This window comes from Mauremys reevesii, linkage group 2 (genome assembly GCF_016161935.1).
Source record: "Mauremys reevesii isolate NIE-2019 linkage group 2, ASM1616193v1, whole genome shotgun sequence".
NCBI lineage: Eukaryota > Metazoa > Chordata > Testudines > Geoemydidae > Mauremys > Mauremys reevesii.
In genome coordinates, this window is record NC_052624.1 from 15,181,558 (window position 1) to 15,200,213 (window position 18,656).

At 43.8% G+C, this 18,656-nt stretch overlaps 1 long non-coding RNA gene across 1 annotated transcript in view; it reads right to left on the minus strand.

Annotated features, from left to right (window-relative positions):
- LOC120396646 overlaps positions 1-18,656 on the minus strand; it is a 69,159-nt gene that overhangs the window by 19,900 nt on the left and 30,603 nt on the right. The window contains exon 2 of the long non-coding RNA XR_005593272.1: positions 3,642-3,704. This is a non-coding gene — a long non-coding RNA (uncharacterized LOC120396646). The remainder of the gene's footprint in view (positions 1-3,641; positions 3,705-18,656) is intronic.

The following is an 18,656-nucleotide window of genomic DNA, read 5'->3' on the forward strand; positions in this document are numbered from 1 at the left end:
AGATCTTCACACTCTGTTACTATGTTCTAAGTCATTTCCCCCCTGGTAATGTATACAACACCCATCATCCCAAAGCAGTGTACAAGCACATCACTTCCTGCCACCACCAGGAGGCAGCAATTGTTTAACACAACAGTGCCTTCTATAGGTTGGGTCAGGAAGTGAAGTTTAGGGTGGCACCTTTTCCAACTGAAATTCAAGTGAGAAGTTAGATAAAACACAACATTACACTGGCTGTCATTGAAAATACTAACATCTGCCAACAGATGCCACCTTTATTTCCTATTGCAGATGTAGAGAATGTGTGTGGTAACTGTGGGCCCCATTTTTAATGGGAACCACTATAATTATCCAAGCTGGAATTTGGGCAGCATGGTGGGATCAAACAGACAGACTCTTACAAAGGCTTGGTCTATACTACATATTTACTTCTGTAGAATTATGTCGCTCGGGGTGGGGATGTGTGAAAAATCCACACCCCTGAGCAACTTAGTTATATTGGCCTTAACCCCTCCTTGTAGACAGCGCTATGTCAGTGGGAGAGGTTTTCCACTGACACAGCTACCACCTCTCGCAGAGGTGGAGTTATTAAGCTGACAGGAAAGCTCTCTCCAGTTGGCTTAGAGCGCCTTCACTGGACACTCTAAAGGAAATTTGTAAACTGTAAATTTGTAGTGTAGACTTGCTCAGAGATCTTCTAGGACCATCAGTTGCTAACACTGTAGTTCCAGATCTCTGAAAGACAGCTCTGTGCCCCCTAAAACCATGCAAGTGCATTGCCACAGTACTGACTCATACCAAAGAGTTAAGACTCACAGCCTGATGATTCACTAACACTGCTTCCTATGGCACCTCCATACAGATCTCCCATTCAAAATGCTGGCCCAGCCTGCCTCTACTTAGCTTGTATGAAGTGACAGGAGCATAGTAAATGGGGATTTAACATAACCCATAAGGAGGTTTTGCCCACTGATGATGCCACCCAATAACCCACCCCAAACAGAAAGAAAAGAAATGTAACAAATTACAAATGATACAAGCTTAACTATTTACATAGAGACAGTGCCCTTCTGGCAGTGTAGTTTCACACCATCATCATAAAAGAATTTTATTCTCTCTTGGGTTTGTTGTCTCCCTGGATTTCCTCTCCACCACCAGGCAGGAATGCCTTTCAGTCAGCCCCTCCAGAAGCCCAATGGTTACTGTGGAAGAAGCTGACCGAGGCAGACCCTGCCCTTTCTATACTAATGGAGATTCACCTCCGTAACAACTTTTCCAGCCTCAACTTCCCCAGCTCCATTCTCAGATTTGGGGGGCAGCCATGCTGAAATCCTGTCCCCCAAACTGTGAGAACATTGGTGTCCAATATGAAAGGGGTTTTGAAACAGGGATAGACCAAGACAGGCACAGTCCCAATAGCGCCTTCAGCTCTGAAAGTGCTAAATCACACACTGCTGCCTGTGGAAATGGTTCCCTTTCTTTTAGTATTTGTTGCCTGTCAGAAACATTCAGCAAATGACGGGAGAGCTGTTCCTGATTCAGATCCACAAGAGTTTTAGCAGCTAAGACTGCCAGGATCCTGGGTCTCAAAACAGGTTTCAACGACTCCCCATCTTTCCATGGCTGAAAAGCTCCCACAGCAAGTAGCTGTTATAATAGGTTCTGCCCCAGGGCCAAGACAATTAGTTCACTGCAAACCAGTTGTCTTCAAACCAGTTGTCTTATCTGGACCATATCTTTAAAGGGAATTTCCACAGACCAAATTTGAAAAACACCTTTTCTGGCATTGATTACAGTTATTAGCCATAATCAACCCAGGCCAATTATTAGCTCATCTACTACTTCAGCCACCCAGACTTTTGGCTTGATTAGAGGTCCAACTTCATACCCAGTTTTAGGATGGGTGCCTGTGATAAATAAAGGGGGGAGAGGGGGTAGCTCCCTTTGGCCTGGTCTACACTTGGGTTGGGGGGGGATCGATCTAAGTTACGCAACTTCAGCTATGTGAATAACGTAGCTGAAGTCGACGTACTTAGATCTACTCACCATGGTGTCTTCACTGCGGTGAGTTGACTGCTGCTGCTCCCCATCAACTCCGCCTGCACCTCTCGCGGCAGTGGAGTACCGGAGTCGACAGGAGAGCACTCGGGGGTCGATTTATCACGTCTAGACTAGACGTGATAAATCAGCCCCCATTGGATCGATCGCTGCCCACTGATCCAGCAGGTAGTGTAGCCATACCCTCAGATGGACACCCAGCTGGCCAGTTAGCTGTAAAATCCCTCTTGGTAGCTGTTCTCTACTTGCTTACCTGTACGGGGTCAAAAAGTCCCTCAGGTAAAGAAAAAAAAGTGGGCACCTGACCAAAATAGCCAATGGGAAGGCAAGAACTTTTTAAAATTGGGAAAGAAACTTTCCCTTTGTCTGTTGTTCTCTGGGCTGCAGGGACACGAAACAGCAATGCTGTAAGCAGGAATGCTGTGTAAGGGTTGAACCAGGTATGAAACATTTTCTTCCACACCTAGAAGGAATCATTTGGATACGGAATGTTTAGATAAAACGCAATCAGGTTTATTTCTTTATTTTGGCTTGTGGATCTCCTCTGTGCTAATCCCAGATGCTTTTGTTTGCTTGGAACTTTTAAGCTGAACCCCCAAGAAAGCTATTTTGGGTGCTTAATTTTTGGAATTGCTCTTTTAAAATCTAGCAAAAGCCTAAGTTCCAGATATATTTTCTTTCTTTTTGTTTTTAATAAAATTTACCTTTTTTAAGAACAGGATTTGGATTGTTGTGTCCTAAGAGGTTTGTGCAAATGCTGTTTTATTAGCTGGTGACAACAGCTAATTTCCTTTGTTTTCTTCTCAGCTCTTCCCCAGAGTTGGGTGAAAGGGCTTGAGGGTACCCCACAAGGAGGAATTCCCAAGTGCTCCTTCCTGGATCCGAGGGTTGTTGTTTTTTGCATTAGGGTGGTGGCAGCGTTTACCAAGCCAAGGTCAGAGAAAAGCTGTAACCTAGGGAGTTTAATACAAGCTTGGAGTGGCCAGTATTAATTTTTAGAATCCTTGCAGGCCCCCACCTTCTGCACTTGAAGTGCCAGAGTGGGGATTCAGCCTTGACCGTGCCCTGGCCCTAGTCAGTGTCTCCATTTCAGACAAATTTGGGGGGTGAGGTCAGTTTTGGATCTCCTATTCCCTCACCTTTTTTAGCATGTTTGGTCTAATAACTATTATGTTTGAGCTTGCGTCAACTATCCCAATACACATGACAGATCCTACTATGCACTCAATAGCCAAACTCCCATTATTGTGTAATTGCCCAGAACTAAAGGTTACCTCCACCAACTTTTGCCCCTTCAGGTTGGTGTTCCCCTGATTCCTGAACTGGGAGAGAGGCTTTCACTAAACACCAGCAACAGTCTGTCTTGGTCCCCTTAAATTTATAACAATCCTCCTTTTTGTAGCCAATTTTGTCACAGTACTAGCATTGAACTGAACTGTTTCCTTTATTTTTTGCATTATTGTCACCTTCCTTTGTTTTACAACCCAATTTTATCATCTGTTCTAATTATTCAATAGGGCTGTCATGAACCAGATTAGAATCCCTTCTTTCATCATACATAGTAAACCCAATACTGTACTTACAGGACTCATGATGATCAGCTGCCATCTTCCTCACAAGCAACTGCTTCCTCGTCTGGTGCACTTCTGCAAGAAAAGATACAAGTTTGTGGCAAATTCCACAGCCTCTCGGAGTGACTTTCGTTTCCTTTCGCTAATCTTGATTTGCAAATCCAAGTCCAGATGAGCATCTATAAACTGGTCCATTGCCAGCCCATCCTGGAAAGGCCCATGGTATCTGGGTGTGACAGGAACACAAGTCTCCAGATGTTCTCTGGCAGTTCAGACGGGCTTTCCTCTTTCCCTGTCCTTCTAGCTCTTAGCTGTGCCCTACAGCAGCACAGCTGTGCCACTGCAGCATAGATACTGACTACAGCGACGGAAGGGGTTCTGCAGCTCCATACAGGACTTCACTCTGGCACATTCCTACAGTGCTCATTTCATTTTAAATATTCAAAGAAAAAAGAGCCTAAACAAATGGCATTTTGATATTACAATGAGAGCTCCAGAGAAATACCCTGCGATAGAACTAAGCAAATAGGTTCTATGGAGGGAGAGGTGCATGGTAATCAGAAAGAGGGGGTAGAAATGTAGCCCACCTAAGAGTACATAATTTTTCCTCTAGATGCCCTACCTACTTAAAACAGTTGTGGTCTGAGCCAGCTTCTGCCTCCCTGCCTGCCCCAGCATGCACAGCTTTCTGCTGCTAATGAGTTATGTTTGCACTATGCTCTAGCCAAATGTGATCAAGCCTCAGCTGGTTTTCCGTCCCCCCTGTGCTAGCACATGCACCTGAAAAGTCCAAGTCATCCCTTTGGCCACCAGGCTGGAATAAAGTCTGCTCAGGAGCCTTTTGCTTGGAAAATACTCCAGACGTAGAATCTCTGCCGTGAAAGGAACCTTCTTTGGAAGGAACTTGGCCATGCCCAGCTTGGAGCAATATGACCTTTTTCTTGAAGATATATGCTTCCCTGTCAATGGCTCATAAATGGATGAACAGCTCAGCTCTTTTTAATAGAGTTAGGCACAGAGTAGTAATAGACTTGGGCACTTCTTTCTCTTGGCTTAATTCATCTTTCTACAAATCATTAGCATTGTTGAAATAACTGCTATCACTACATAGGATTCCTTCTAACAGCAGCCTAATGACATTGGTTTAATGTACAGTTCACGGAAAATGAGATCGCGTGAGATGCATTGCTCGTGTTGGAAATGGGTGGGTGGGCTGTTTTTAAAATTCTTTAAATGACGATGAAAGGTGCCAAATTAAACAGCTCCAGAGAATGCAAATAATGTCTTCATCCACAGGATAGATACAGCATGGACATCAGCAGAGATAATCAGTGCAGCAGATGCAGACTAGGTAATGCCTGGGCATCAGCAATGCAAGCTTCTTCCACATTCTCCATCAATGTGCCTCACACCTGTCAAAGGAACTGCCAATACTGCTGACAGGTGTGCAGTCTTCACATGCGAGCAAACTTAACCTCTCTGCTGAAACTGCCAACAAAAGTGCCAGATCCAACCCTCTGGATATTTTTGGTGCTCTGAACTGCAGCTCTTGATATTTTCACAAAAGGGTGATAGTAGAATTGTTTTGCCAAACTTGTTTTCTTGATTTTTGAATCCTCTTAACAACCAAGACCTGAGAGCAGAGCTGCATGTAATGCCTCAAGGTATGAAATGATCATAGCAGAGATCTCTCCTGATAGAGACATTAGAGCAATTGACCAAGTACATTAAGCTGGAAGAGGTTCAGGTTCCTGTCTGATCTCAAGGACAGGCCACTACTGAAAGCTGGATGGACCATTGATTGTCTGGTATGGCAAACCCAGGGTTCCTACAGGCCAAATTCTGCCCTGGTGTGAGCAGGTGCTGCTCTACTAATTTAAATGACTTTCAGTAGCGTTCATAGATTCATGGATTCTAAGGCCAGAATGGACCATTGTGATTATCTAGTCTGACCTCCTGTATAACACAGGCCACAGTGTTATAAAATAATTATTTTTGAACTAGAGCAGATCTTTTAGAAAAACATCCAATCTTGATTTAAAAATTCCCAGTGATGGCAAATCCACCACAAACCTTGGTAAATTGTATCAATGGTTAATTACTCTCACTGTGAAAAATATACACCTTGTTTCCAGTCCAAATTTATCTACCTTCAACTTCCAGCCACGGGATGAGGTTATATTTTTGTCTGCTAGGCTGAAGTGCCCAATATCAAATATTTGTTCCCCATGTAAGTACTTATAGACTGTGATCAAGTCACCTCTTAACCTTTTCTTTGTTAAATTGAATAGATTGAGCTCTTTGCGTCTATCACTATAAGGCATATTTTCCAATCCTTTAATCATTCTTGTGGATCTTCTCTGAACCTTCCTGCAACCTTTGATCTTGTGCTAAGTATTAACCTTGCTGCAGCTGGAGCATTCAACCAAGCACCTAAAGCAGTGGCTTTCAACCTTTTTTCATTTGCCGACCCCTAAATAATTTCAAATGGAGGTGCAGATCCCTTTGGAAATCTTAGACGTAATCTGTGGACCCCCAGGGGGGTCTGGAGGCCACAGGTTGAAAACCACTGACCTAAGGCAAAGAAAGGAATTCATCTCTCTGCTGTGTTTAGGTGTTAGTAACATCAAAGGGAAGAAATGATGATCTCTGAACTTAGTCCTTGGCAAATAATACATCCTTTCAGGTTACTGACAAATTATATTTGGGCTGGATTCTGTGAGCGCTCAGCAACCCCAACTGTTACTGACTCGATGTCAGCTGACGGTGCTCAGCAGCCTGCAGGATTAGGCCCACTCATGTAATTCAAGTCTACATATGTATCCTATTAATGTTGGGGGATCTGACTTCAACTGCATATATTATATCTGATTTATGCAACATGTTGGTTTGGACTTGCTGACAGCAGCACACAGGATGGTGTCCATTACTATTTACACATGCTAGGCCACATTCTGTGCTCCAATTCACGTGTACAACCCTAATGAAATCACTGAGGCTGCACGTGTGTATTTGAGAGCAGAATTTGACCTGTGCAGTCCTGTTTCTATAGTGTTGTGTGACTGTTCCAGTCGTGAAATGGTAATTTCCTACCAGTGTAGTTGTCTGTGTATCAAGAGAAACAGCCCCATTTAAGTACAGTAAAATTTACAATTATTGTGCAACAATTTTAAGCGGGGGCAAGGAAATCAGAAGAGCATCAGAAGGAACAGCTACAGTTTAAAAGGCAGAGGGAGGCCAAGTTTTCGCCACACAAAACTGGGGGGGAAAGGTTTGATGTACCAAAAAACTCACAACATTAGTGACTCATGCCATTAAAGATTGTGTGTGACCCCAACAGTCAGACGCACTATGATCACTCAGCTATAGTGTAAGTGCACAGACACCAGGGAGACCTGTAAAGCACCTTGTTGTAAGACAACTGCATCCCCACCATGAAAAGTGTGGGAAATGCCAGAGTTTGCTATGAGAAAGTGATTTTTTCCACTGAATGTCTGAGTCAGATTACACACACTAGCAAATCGGAGTCAGGAATGCCTAGATAGTGCCAAGGCAGAGATATCAGAGCCAGGGGTGGGGAAATTGGGTTCTTCCTTAAAAGATCTCTACAGCGTGTCTTGGCTCCCTAGCAGCCATCAGATCACCATGAAGTAAATGGTCCAGCCAAGTGACCCTAGACTGGCAGGGCTACAGAAAGAAGAGCATGTTGCTGAGCAAGGGGAATGCGTGGACCTGAAGCAAGGTTCTTCCTGCGTAACACTGACTCTGTTGCTAGAAAACTCTGCCCCACTTATTGATCTATGTAGAACCAACTGGAGAGCTCGCTGTCACTCTTAAGCCATAGCCTTTGGCAGGGACAGCACTAGACTGGTCGTAGCTCCCAGAGGCACAGTAATAGTGAGTCAGTTTGGCCCCCAGCTCTGCTCCTATGGCGCAGAAGGTGGCTCCAAGCTCAGTTGAGGGACCCCGAGGTGTTGGAGAGTCCCTAGCAGATGTAGGACTGGCATAGCTAAATGATAACCCCCATGCTCCTGCTGTAAGGGACAAGATACAGGAAGGGATGGGAAGCCGAAGTGGCTAGAGCGCAGTGCGTTCCAGCAATCCTCCACTGCTGGATGGACCCTTGGGAGCCATAGCCAGTTGGTGCAACTTAGACCAGCCCTTAGAAACTACACCAGGATCAGGAGTCAAAACCAGCTCCCTTTTGGCCCTTCCCACTCCAGCTGTTCCCAATGGAAGCTGTGCACAACCGAGGACCAGGCCCAATGCCTCCAGGTCTGAGGGAGTTCACGCTGCAATGGTACACCCTTTAATGAGGCGCAGCACCCACTTCCCTCCACCCAATGCTGGCTGGGTTCTGCTCAATGCTCCTCTTGTGGAGGAATTTGTGGTTTCATGGAGCTGACATCAGACACGGCCTACAATGCCCACTGAGCCAAAAGATACATGGGGAAGGCAGGCTCCAGCCCAGTGAACCCCAGGGCAGCCAACAGAAAAACCCAGACTTCACACAGTGCTCTCTGGGCCCTCCCTCCTACCCCAGCAGACCGGTGATTTGGCTCTTCTTTACTGCTCACATCCACTGAACACAGCCCACAGGGCAAGCTTCCCCCACTGCCCTGCCAATGTGCCACAACCTGGACCCTCCAGGGGTAGGAGGTTAGATCGGTCACCAGGCTCATCCAGCCCTGGGCCTAGTGCAGCAATCTAGGCTTTCCCAGGCACGGTATTGTGGCAGGCTCATTGTGTGAGGTGGAGGGTTCCCCACCCCCAAAGTCCCTGCACTCATCGCCCCCCCACTCCTAGTTTAGGGCTACCCACCCACAATGCCACCCACCTGTTTCTGTTTGCCCCTCACCTAGGAGAGCACTCGGGGAGATTTTAGAAACAGCATTTTAACCGCAAAGCATCTTCCTCTGTGGAGGAGAAGGAACTGCTGCCTGATGCCTTGGCTCAGTTAGTGTTGAGGTAACTGGCTGTAGAAAAACTTGCAACCCCCTCGTGTTGAACTTTCCAGCGTCAGACAAAAAGGGCCCTCTTTGGTGAAACCACGTCTTAGACACAGCAGGTTTTTGTGTCTTATTCAAAGCACTCCCCAGGAGGACATTTCACTTGCTGGCTGAGCGGCTTGATTCCCAGCACACAAGCAGCACTCAGTAAGTGCCCTCACAGGAAGTTCTTCCAGAGGGAGTAAGAGCCAATATGTAAAGTGGCTCATAAGAACATAAGAACAGCTGTACCGGGTCAGACCAAAGGTCCATCTAGCCCAGTATCCTGTCTACCGACAGGGGCCAATGCCAGGTGCCCCAGAGGGAATGAACAGAACAGGGAATCATCAAGTGATCTCTCTCCTGCCATCCATCTCCACCCTCTGACAAACAGAGGCTAGGGACACCATTCCTTACCCATCCTGGCTAATAGCCATTTATGGACTTAACCACCATGAATTTATCCAGTTCTCTTTTAAACGCTGTTATAGTCCTAGCCTTCACAACCTCCTCAGGTAAGGAGTTCCACAAGTTGACTGTGCGCTGCGTGAAGAAGCGCAGTGTCAACTTGTGGAACTCCTTACCTGAGGAGGCTCATGAGCTTGATCCAGATAACAGCACAATAGGTTACAGCCACCAGAAATACCTAGAACAGGGATCGGCAACCTTTGGCACGTGGAGCCAATGGGGGCTGCTGGAAGCAGTGACCAGCACATTCCTAGGCCCACGCCGCTTCCTGCAGTCCCCATTGGCCCGGAGCGGACATGCATCTCCCATCATCATCCCACCCTAGGGCTTCCCTAAATCTCAGGGCCAGTGGACAACAAAGACCATTAGACCACACAGCTGCAAGGCCACAAGGGGCAGCACATTTCATTGGGCCACGTTCTTCTCAGAGTCAGGAGGCAGCAGAGAGTATTCATCAGCTCCCTTTAAGACTAGTGGCAGCAGGATTAGAACGATCCCTAATCCTCAGTTCCCATCCAAATCAGACTTCAGACAGTCCTTTGTGAAGACTCCATTCTGCTAGTCCCCTGTAGGAGTCAGTCAATTTCCCTTGTTGTTTTTGTGGGTCTTTCACACAGCAAGGTGGAAGAAGAAAAAAACACACTTAAAAATAGGACAAATGAGATTGTGCAACCACAAAAACTGTCACAGGACAACAGGGCAGATGTAGACCTAGGAACTGCTTTCAGCTCATTTTTTTTGAATGGTCTGAATTTCAAGTTGACAATGTCCCTTTAAAATGAACAAGATGGCAAAGATACACACAATTTCTAATAGACAGCACAGATTCATAGATTTCAAGGTTAGAAGGGACCACTGTGATCATCTAGTCTAACCTCCTGCATAACACAGGCCAGAGAACTCTCCCAAAACAATTTCGGTTTGAACTAGAGCAGATCTTTCTTTTAGTGAACAACATTCACTCTTCATTTAAAAAGTGACAGTGATGGAGAATCCACCATGACCCTTGGTACTTTGTTCCAATGTTTAATTACACTCACTATTAAAAATTTACACCTTATTTCCAGTCTGGATATGTCTAGTTCCATCTTCCAGCCACTGGATCATGTTAAACCTTACACTGATACATCCAAGATCCCATTATCAAATATTTGTTCCCCATGTAGGTAATTTTATAAATATATGACCATATCGCCCCTTAACCTTCTGTTTGTAAAGCTAAATAGATTGAGCACCTTGAGTCTATCACTATGTCATGCTTTCTAATCCTTTAACCATTCTCATGGCTTTCCTCTGAACCATCTCCAATTTATCAACATCCTTTTCAAACTGGACACCTGAACTGCACAGAGTATTCCAGCAGTGGTCAAATCAGTGCCAAATACAGACTTAAAATAACTTCTCTACTCCTGTTTGAGATTCCAACTACTGCATTGGCCCTTTTGGCCAGAGCATGGCAATTGGAGCTGATGCTCAGCTGATTATCCACTATGACTTGCAAGTTATTTTCAGAGTCAGTGCTTTTCAGGATAGCGCCCCCAACCTGTATGTATGGCCCACATTCTTTGCTGATAGATGAATAACTATACATGATGACAAATCCAAAACTGATAAAAGGAAATACTATTTTGCCCAACATAGTATTAGACTGCGGAACTCATTGCCACAGGAAGTCGTGATGCCACGACCAAGGCCGAGAATTTCACAAGATTCTAAAAGGGAGTGGCCATTTATTGTAATGAATGATGACAAACATTTTGGAAGTGATATTAAGCCTCATGCTTCAGGGAATGTGGCAATCTCCAGCTATGGGAAACCAGGATGAGCACTAACGTAGGAGGACAGATCACCCCACATCTGCCTATGGTGGAGTTTACTGAAGGGTACTGGTCATTGCCTGACATAGAATATTGGACTGGAACCTCCAGTCGGATCCAGTGTGGCAATTCCTATGTTTAGTATCTTTTCACAATGTTCTTGTTTTCTACCTCTAGGCTAGAACGTTTTAAAAATTAGAACTTTAACACCACACCATGTCATGCCATATTGTGGGGTGAGGGCCCTAAGCATCACTTTCAGGAGGAAACTTGGACGGCAACATTGACTTACACCAGCTGATGATCTGGCCCAGCTGCAAAAGTGTTACATTCCTTCTAGAACTGGTCGCTCCAGGTCAGGGATGAGACACACAGGTGGGTCAGCCTGGGGAAGAGTGCACTAACATGGCCAAAAAAACAGAGTGTTGGACTCCTGCCCGGTTCCCATTTATCAGGACTAAAGCAAAAATGCTAGTGACAACACAGGGCTGCAATCTGTTCTAAGCCCCAAAAGGAATACAAGTTAAATGTTTTTGAGAGGCTCAGGCTACTTTGACTGAGCCATGAAATAACAGAACTCATATAGTTTTCCTCCTCATTTCAGAGCAAAAGAGCCATCTCATCCCTGGATGCCGCCTGCTCCTCTGTCTCAGTCAATTGAACATTTATTGTTTTCTTGGAGGTTCTAATGAGGAGCTGAAACCATTCCAAGAGCCGCGGAATTATTTTTTCTCATAAATAACTTCATTTTGTTTTGAAACCTCCCTGATCCTTGCCTCCAGCTGAGCTATTGTTAGCGTGAGGTCATTAGCTGTGTGTGTACCACGTACTGCAATATCTCACTACTCCTGATCTGTTACTTTACACAGGGAAAAGAGAACTCTGGCAAAAAGCAAGCCGTTACAAAAAGGGTAGCGAGGGTGGTGCCTGACAGAACGAATGCTGTTAATGTGACATGGACCTGAGCCAACGATCGCATCCCACAACCACGTTCATCTCAACATAGTCTTCCTCTTAGGCCTTCAGCCTTGTCCCCAAATGGAAACCATGATTTATGTGAACATGTAAGAAGAGATGGACCTCAGGCAAAGAAGAGAGGCAGGAAAAATAATGCTAATTTAATTTACTTGTTAATTACATTTCATATCTGATTCGTTTGAGATACCTAGTGGAGTGGAATTAACATGGATACAGAGCCAAAAATAAAGTCGCAGGTGCTTCTGTCTTTGAGTTGCATAGAACTGAAAATGAGACTGAGGAAAAAGGATGCTTTGGAGCACTTTGGTATGGAGATGAGAGAGATTCAGTTTGCTCCCGATCTATAATCTCTGGCCTCATCTTCCACACTCCCTCCCACCAATCCCTTCACCCCACCTTTCCCACTCTCTGTTTTTTCCATCATAATCCTTCCTATTCCCACAGTAGATTTCCTGGGCCAGACTCTCAGGTCTCGTTGAGATGTTCTCAGTACTGAACCTGAGGGACCCAGAGATGACTTTAAATCAACTTTGTGCTCTTCCAAACCATCAGACTTAGGGCTGTTCTAACTTATGCCTGGGTCCCCATGCACTCAGAGCCTGCCACGCTTCCTTTCCACGGAGGAGCCCTGCACCAGGGGATCAGGGAGGGCTACATAGCGCCACTATGCCAGTTCCGTGCCAACTGGAGATTCGCCTTTACACAAGCGGGCTCTTGGCTCTGCTGACTTTATGGTTGCAAGAGCAGCTGAAAGCAGCTGTAGCAGGGCTGAGAATCCGGGCCTCTACCTTCACCCATTGAAATCCCTCCCTAAAACTCTTTTTTCAAGCAATCTCACCTCCTTTCTTTCCATCATTCACAATCCTCAGCTGCTCCCTATCCTGAACTGTTGTCCAGTTCTGTTTCCACTCTTATTTAGATTATAGTCCCTTTGGGGCAGGGAACGTTTCTTATCCACAATCATGGAAGCTCAGTATATGGCGTTGTTGACTTACTATATGTATCAATGCTATCTTTAACAATAGTTAGCAATAAACATGAATAAAAACAAAACACAAAACAACAAACAAACAAATAAACAAACAAAACAACCCCCGCCCACCAAGTACAGCAATGTTTCTTCCAGTGGTCAAACTATGAAGCTTCTCAAATGTCAATCAGCATGTTGGTTCAGCAATCACACTAAAATGAATTAATTAACTGGTGAGGAATAGTGGAATATTCTCCTGAAGGCAATTGGAATCCTTGTTGCTCAGAGCTTCCTTAAAAAGGCAACTGGATAAAGCACTAGGAAATGCACTGAGAGCAGGGGCGGCTCCAGGCCCCAGGATGCCAAGCGCGTGCTTGGGGCGGCAAGCCACTGGGGGCACTCTGCCAGTCGCTGCGAGGGCGGCAGGCAGGCTGCCTTCGGCGGCTTGCCTGCGGAGGGTCCGTTGGTCCTGCGGCTTCGGTGGACCTCCCGCAGGCATGGAGGACCTCCCGCAGCCTGCCTGCCGTGCTTGGGGTGGCAAAATGCCTAGAGAGGAACTGAGAGGAACAATCCTGCACTACAAGAATAAAAAGTGCCTAGTACCTTCCAAGGCCGTTGGCTTTCCCTGTGCCTACAATTACCTTGCCCTACCCCTCTCTGACATCAGAGGAATTGATAGCCTCCTCCATATCGTTTACCATTCACTTGAACCATTACCTACACCTTTGCCAAGATTAGAGATTCAGTATCTTCCCCACACCAAAGGATCCAAAAGCATTGACAGCTGACCCAACTACAGTAAACGGATTTTAAGGCCAGAAGGGACCATTAGATCATCTAGTACAATGATACTCAGAACTCAATGGTTCAGGAGCCAAATTAGCATCCAACATTACCCAAAAGAGCCACAGTAGTGTGAATTCATTGTTTCATTTACTATTGTACTTTATATTCATATTTAAACAGTATGACGGGGAAATATTTAGTGTGTATATATATATATTTTTTTTCTCACAGCAAAATGATTGACCAAGTGTTGTTATTTGATCAACAACAATTGGTTAACAACATAGTAAAAGCCTCCTGATTGGTTAATAACTTAGACTGGTTAATAAATAAATGACAGTGTTTTAATATCATGTGCTGCGAAGAGCCACATGAGCCACATTAAAGAGCCTCGCAAGCCTCAGTCTGAGTATCCCTCATCTAGTCTGACCTCCTGTGTAACACAGGCCAGAGAATTTCATCTGGTTACCCCTGTATTGAGTTCTCTTAGAGCTAATGATCACAATTCAGCAAGGCACTGAAGCATGAATAGTGCCATTGAATTCACTGAGGCTACTCACGTGTTTAAAGTGCCTTACTGAATCAGGCCTTAGTTAGGCTACATAAATATCTCTCTTATGCTTCTTAACAGTACAGACACTAAGTATTACGATCACTGTTTTTTATAGAGGAGGTAGAACCCATTCTGGTTGGCATAAGACTGTCGTTCATGAACTAAATTACATAAAAGATCTAGTTCATATTCAATTTCTGTGATTTGTGGAAAAAAAGGTTTCTGAGAGAGAATCCTCACCCTGTGCTAAAGGAGCCTTCACAGAAGTTTTACATATAAGAGACACACGAGCGAAAAGTTATTTAAAATGCTGCATTTATCCAGCAGCTTAGATAGTGTTATGACCATGTAGATCACTGTTGCTACCACTGTTACATACTGTAATTGCAGCTAAGCTTGTACAACGTACGTCATATAAGATGTCTACGGAAAAGTTATGATTTGCTAAATATGATCATGCTATTTGTATGCATGTATTGTTTTTGTATCTGAAGTTATAAATATTGACTATGTACCTGTATTTCAAATGTGTCTGCTCCTGTGGTAACATGTACAAGGTAATTTGCATCCAGTCTGGCCAGCACATTGTGACTGGAGTATTCAAGTTGATGGTTTATCAACGAACACAATGGGCCTGGAAAAAGTCCAGCTGATGGACTTCCTGAGGATGTTCTAACTGGAGTATGGGTAATGGCCTCTGCTATGACTAAGTGAAGCATGCATAGGCATGTGATTAAACCATGTGACCCTAAACTCCATCTTGTTACCTGCATTTTTCCAGAAACTAGGCTTAGGACTTTGTTTGAAACAATGGGTTTCCCTCTAAATGGAAGATGCTATAAAAGGCTCAGGTAACATCTCCATTTTGCCTCTTTCCTGCTCAGACCTCTGGACTATGAACTTTTACTAATGGGAGAATTTTAAACTAGGGACTGAGGACCTCCCAATGATTTGGGAGCAACCAGAGATGTAACAAGCCAGCAGTTTATTCCATCACTGCTACAAGCAATTGGTGTATGTATTTGATTCCTTTAACTAATTTTAATTGACGTCTTTCTTTCTTTTTAATAAACCTTTAGATATTAGATACTAAAGGTTTGGCACATATATGCCACATCTTATTCTTTTACATATATTTAAAACTCACAGGCCCAGATCCTGAGCTGCAGCCAATGAGCACTCGGTACAAAGATGGCTTTGAGCCATCTTTATGTTTCCTCAATACTGGGGCCATCTAAATAGAGGGCTAAGTCTTGGCATAAATTTGAACTGCCTGCAGGAAAGACATCAGTGCAATATTGTGCGGGCAATTAGCACTGCCAATATTGATACCTGTATGGATCCAGGAAGAAGTGGAAAAGGGAGCATGAGATATACATACAGTGATCAGAGACGGGTATGTTTCTGCTGACACCGGCTTATTGATGTAATAATTTTCCATTTATGTATTTTTTCCCCATGCAACCCAACTTTAGGCTGTCCCATAGCGATTGGTTTGATTGGTCTTCCTAGGTCAGGAGAGAGGTTCTACCCTTGCTGTCTCACACAGCATGTTTCTAATAGGCTATCCAGATGGAAAGCGTTAGTTTCTGTATTAATGCATTAATACAGACTATGTCTGGACTTCACCACTAGGTTAAGAGTTAAACTTTTAGTTATTGGATCCCTTGTGGGATATAAACTATCATTATCAGATACATTTTCTTTCCATTATACTGTAATAAAATCCTTCTTGAAATATAAATATATACATTTCCTCTGAGGCATCCTATTTGCTAAAGTCCATGGTGGAAATCTAATCTCCTTTTAATCAATAAAACACCAAATGATGTTTCTATTTAATGCAAACTTCGCTCCTTACCATGTAATGAACCTGTTTCTATTAGGGACACAGCCGTTAATGGAATAACTAATGAGTTACTACTATACCGCTGCTACATTCAGGTTCCTCTTAGGATTTCCATTACAAACCCTGCTATTTAAGGGCCTGTAATTCACTGTGAGTTGAAGCTTTGTCTATAAAATCTCATTCCCTAACCTGTGTTTTTTGTTAATTTTGTATTCTAAATCCTGCTCAGTCACAGACTCACTGCATGACACGGGTCAAGTCACTTAACCTTCTTGAACCCTCAGTCAACCCAACTGGAAAGTTGTGTCTAAAAGAGAAAGACATTACGGAAAACTAAGTGTTGAACTGATCTAAACTTAATATAAAGTTTAAAAAGGGGGCAATGGATGGCTCAGGGGACTGATAATGCACTTCAGAACCTTTTTCTTTTAGGACTAAATCAGTAATGAAAAGAAAAAGAAAGTAAGGCATTTCCCAAAATAAGAATTAAGAGGTATAGTTAGTGCTGGTCAAATCATTCCCATACTGGGTCAGATCAATGGACCATTTGCCCAGTATCCCATTTTCTGACAGTGGCTAATGGCAGGTGCTTCATAAGGAATGAACAGAACAGGGCAATTTAGAGTGATCCATCCCGTTAGCCAGACCCAGCCTCTGACCATTGGGGTTTAGGGACACTGGGCACATGGGGTTGTGTCCTTCACCATCTTGGCTAATAGCCATTGATAGACCTATCCTTCATGAACATATCTAATTCTTTTTTGAACCCAGTTATACTTCTGGCCATCACAACATCCCAAGACAACAAGTTCCGCAGGTTGACAGTGTGTTGTGTGAAAAATTATTTCCTTTTGTTTAAAACTTCAGCCCATTAATTTCATCAGGTGACACCTAGTTCTTGTGTTACATGAAGAGGTCTATAACACATCTCTATTTACTTTCTTCATACCAGTCATGATGTTATAGACTTCTATATCGTTGCCCCTTAGTCATCTCTTTTATAAAATGAAAATCCCAATCTTTTTAATTTCTCCTCACATGGAAGCTCTTCCAGATCTCTAATCATTTTTGATGCCCTTCTCTCTACCTTTTCCAATTCTAATATATCTTTTTTGAGAGGGAGAAGACCAGAACTGCACTCAGTATTCAAGATGTGGCCATGCCATAGATTTATAAAGTGGTATCATATTTTCTGTTTTGTCATCTATTCCTTTCCTAATGGTTCTAAGGTTCTGAGGCTGCTGCTCATTGAGTGGATGTTTTCAGAGAACTATTCATGATGACTCCAAAACCTCTTTTGTGAGTGGTAACAGCTAATAGACAGTGAGGGCTAGCTTAGTGGTTTGGACATGGGCCTGCTAAACCCAGGGTTGTGAGCTCAATCCTTGAGGGGGGGCCATTCAGGGATCTGGGTCAAAAATCTGTTTGGGGATTAGCCCTGCTTTGAGCAAGGGGTTGGACTAGATGACCTTCTGAGGTCCCTTCCAACCCTGATAGTGTATGAATTTAAACCCTAACATTTTGTATGTAGAGTTGGGATTTTTTTTCCAATGTGCATTATTTTGCACTTATCAACTTTGAATTTCAGCTGCCATTTTGTTGCCCAGCCACCCAATTTTGTAAGAGCCCTTTGTAATCCTTCACAGTCAGCCTTGGACTTAAATATTTTGAGTAATTTTGTATTGTCTGCAAATTTTGCCACTTCAGTGTTCACTCCCTTTTCCAGATCATTTATGAAAATGTTCAGGTGCACTGGTCCAAGTACAGATTGGGGGGACCCCTCTCATTACCGTTCTTTATTGTGAAAACTGACCATTTATTCCTACCCTTTGTTTCCTGTCTTTTAAATAGCTATTGATCCATAAGAGGACCTTATCACTTACCCCATGAATGCTTACTTTGCTTAAGAACTTTTAATAAGGGACCTTATCAAAGGCTTTCTCAATGTCCAAGTAAACTATATCATTGGATCACCAACAACAGAGAACCCCATGGCTTCACCCCCTTCTTCACAGATTCATGAAGTATAAGGCCTGAAGGGACCATTAGATCATCTAGTCTGACCTCCTGTATAGCAGAGACCATTAAAATTCACCCAGTCACCACTGTATTAAACCCAGTAACTTGTGTTTGACTAAAGCAGAACTTTCAGAGAGGCATCCAGTCTTGATTTGAAGACATCAAGAGATGGAGAATCTATCACTTCCCTTGGTAGTTTGTTCCAGTGGTTAATTACCCGCACTGTTAAAAATTTGTGCCCTATTTCCAATTGGAATTGGTCTGGCTTCAGCTTCCAGCCATTGGTCCTTGTTATGACTTTCTTTGCTAGATAAAAGAGCCCTTTCATACCTGACATTTTCACTCTATGAAGATGCACTTCAATTTTTTTGTTCAATACGGTAAAAAGATGGAGTTCTTTAAATCCTTCCCTGAGAGGCATTTTCTTCAGCTCATCAATCTTTTTGAATTTTCTCTTGAATCACTAGCCCTGCCACTCCACCTACTTCCCCTATCAGATAGGCAGGGCAGAAGAATGGAGCTCCTCTGTCCACCCCCAATGACAACACTGATCCCCTCTAACCTGCTCAGAGAAGTAAAGATGGTAGCAAAGGAGCCAG